General features: G+C 27.2%; 1 long non-coding RNA gene across 1 annotated transcript; it reads right to left on the minus strand.

Moving 5' to 3' along the window:
- Nucleotides 1-331: 331 nt before the first annotated feature.
- Nucleotides 332-895, minus strand: LOC107014184. The gene is made up of 2 exons (XR_001456201.2): nt 809-895; nt 332-615 (listed from the first exon to the last, which is right to left on the minus strand). It is a non-coding gene; the product is annotated as an uncharacterized LOC107014184 (long non-coding RNA).
- Between the last annotated feature and the right edge of the window lie 2,494 nt (nt 896-3,389).

Raw genomic sequence — 3,389 nt, forward strand, 5'->3', positions numbered from 1 at the left:
CGTTATTTTCGAGTTAAATTTAATCATATTAAATATTTATTTGTCGATTTTCATAAATATAAATTTACATATATAATAGCACCATCATATATGATCTTGTTTTTAACAATAAATTTGATCATCTTACTTTTAATATATCAACTATTGTGATCAAATAACATTTTCAGGGTTAACCTTTTCTTTTAGTAAATTTTTCAGACTCCATGTGATTTTTTTAAAAAAAAAACTTTAAGAGATTATATGAAAAATTTAAAAGAATTTAATTTTGTATCCAAAGGATCCTACTTTTCTAATTCAAAAATAATGAAAACATGATAATTTCATAGTAATAAAAAAAAAATTATTAGTTTATTCTCTCTACAAATATTAAGTAAGATAACTTTTGAACATAGATCAAGGATAGTACATCTTAACAATAAAAGGTGCAATTACAATCGTCACCTAAACAAGTTCCTCCAAGAAGTGTTCCTGTAATACCAGGAGGATCAGGCTTACCTTGGTACTTGTCAAAACATTGAGTATTGCATTTTTCTGGATCACAAGGTTTGACAGCTCCTGGAAGTGGATAATTACATTCTTTTGAAGCTTCGAGATGGACTCCTCTTGTCTTGGTGCCTTAATTTGTTTAGACATACAAAAAAATAGAAAAATAAAATATTATGAGAAGCAATATTGAGCAATTATTCAAAGAATGTGAATTAGTATGTGTTTCTTTATATGCATATACACTTTATTTTAAGATTAAGGTATGCCAAGTATAAAATTCCCATAAAGAAAAAAAATTAAATAAATCAAAAATGCCACTTACAGAGAACAATGAAAAGGACAAATAGACAGATAGCTAGGCTTGAGAGGTTCTTCATGATTCCTAATCAAATTGAACCTATGAATGTTTTGATGGTAGGAGTAAAGTGTTGTGAACTATATATAGGACCAAATGTATTATGCTATGACAAAAGAATTGATTTGAAAGTAAATAAAATTGTTTTAGTGTCAAAGATAATAAATATAAAAGAAGTTACAAAAATCATAAATAATGTTTACCTAGACGATTTATGTAATTCTACGGTAGTGACACTATATTTTAAATAACTAAAAATAAATTATTATAATTATTAAATAATCTTAAAATTTCAAAAATTCAATAATCACTAATAACTAATTAAGTAAATAAATTTAGACACATATCAATACTTACATTTAGATCCATTTCATTCCGTGGTAACTAAATTTAATTTTGAATAATCAATAGATTAGACCTATTTATTTAATTCCACAATCGTTACACATTATTTTAATTTTTTTTAAAAAAAAAGATACTTTAATTACATAATTTTAAATTTTAAATAATCAATAATCAATAATCACTAATCACTAATTAATTATATCTATATTTGTATTTATCTATATCTATATTAGATTAAAAGCAGAAACTTCTAACTTGAATGTTAAATTTCTATAATATCCCTAACGTAGGTTTTGACTTTTTCAATGAGTGACTTTTTCGATAAATTGTAACTTTTTTAAAGAATTGTGATTTTTCGCTAAGTTGTGACTTTTTCAACAAGTTGTAACTTCTCCAAAGGGTTGTGACTTCTTGGAAAAGTCACTCTTTCGATTAGTTGTGACTTTTCCGATAAATTGTTATTTTTTTAAAGGGTTGTGACTTTTCAGTGAGCTGTGACTTTTCCAAAGAGTTGTGACTTTTTCAATATGTTATGACTTTTCGAAAGGGTTGTGACTTTTCGGTAAAGTCGTGATTCTTCAGATAAGACACAAAAAATACTTGTTCATACTACCCTTTGTTGACTATAAATAGTGGGGCTTCCTCTCATTTTTCAGCCACAATTTTTTTGATCTCCTACTCTTTTTCTTGCATTTGTTAGAAATACATATATTGCACATTTATCATTTAGTTATAACATTATATATTCTCTTAATTATTTCTAATTATTGCAAATTTTATTCACACTATTTAAAATTTTTTAGTTAGAAAATTATGAACTCTAGTTATTACATTAATTATTTCTATCTTTTTTCTTTTCTTGTATTAGCTTTTTATCAATAATTTTTCATATTATTACACTGGCCTCATATATGTGATAACATGATATTGTTGTTTTTCCAAATTGAAAACCTTTTACAAGTATATAAACTACATCTTTGTTGGGTGTAAGATAAACATGTGATTTATATGATTTCACAAACATAGAATATTCTTTAATTTTTTTTTATTTTTTCGGCAAAAAACTAAAATAAAACCTTTATCAGTTAACTATGGACGGTCATATAACTGTCTCTGATTTATGTATACAGTGAATCGAGAAGTCAAATATGAGAACCAATAACAATAACGTCATATATTATGTTATAACTTATAAAATAAAAATTAATATACAAAGATTAGTTCAAAAAAATAAAATGTAATCGTTCTGTTTACATGTTCATATAATATCTAAACAGTTGCACGTGGAATACACGTACAAAGCATATATTGTTAGATGACAAGAAAAATACACAACGAATATCGTCTATAAGATAATATTATTGAAATATGATTCATTATATGATTGAACCTCATCAAATTGAAATATACGATCGGGCAAAGCCCATTCTAAACAATGAGGCAGAATTTGGACACCCAATTCAATATTGAAATATACGATCGGGCAAAGCCCATTCTAAACAATGAGGCAGAATTTGGACACCCAATTCAATATTATTCTAGCTATACTTATTCTCTGCACTATCCAAAAGTTGTCTACTCCTCATCCTCATCGACTTAGTCTTCTACAATAAGTGTTTCGCACCCTATCTCCTGATGAATCTTGATAGCTTTGTCTAGTTCTAGGTAATAGAAGTGTTTCGCACCCTATCTCCAGATGAATCTGGATAGCTTTGTCTAGTAGTAGGTACTATCTTCTCCCTTTCCTCAGAGCTTTCATCTTTCCTCGCCCTGTCTCCACTTTTCTGTATTTCGTAATAGCTTTCATCAATCTCATATGATATGCTATGACAAAAAAAATGATTAGAATGTAAATAAAATGGTTTAGTTTCCAAGATAATAGTTATAAAAGAAGTAAGTTACAAACATCATAAATATTTTTTAATTAAGGGTACTAGATAGATTTCACTTATATTGACTTTCATATGAAAATAAAAGGCTTAAGTCATTTTTGACCCCTTAAAGATATCTGTATAATTTACTTAGATGGTCTCTATTTTTTCTGCAAAGAAGAGACATAGAAACTTCCATTTACAAACAATGAAATTGTGTTCTCCGTCTTTTTTTCTGGAAAAAGGAAGACAGCAGTAGACGATGATAACAAGTTTTTTTTAAAAAAATAGAAAAAAGAAGGAAAGTTGTGGGGGGAAGGGGGTGGGGGGTG

The sequence above is a fragment of the Solanum pennellii genome, chromosome 3, assembly GCF_001406875.1.
Source record: "Solanum pennellii chromosome 3, SPENNV200".
NCBI lineage: Eukaryota > Viridiplantae > Streptophyta > Magnoliopsida > Solanales > Solanaceae > Solanum > Solanum pennellii.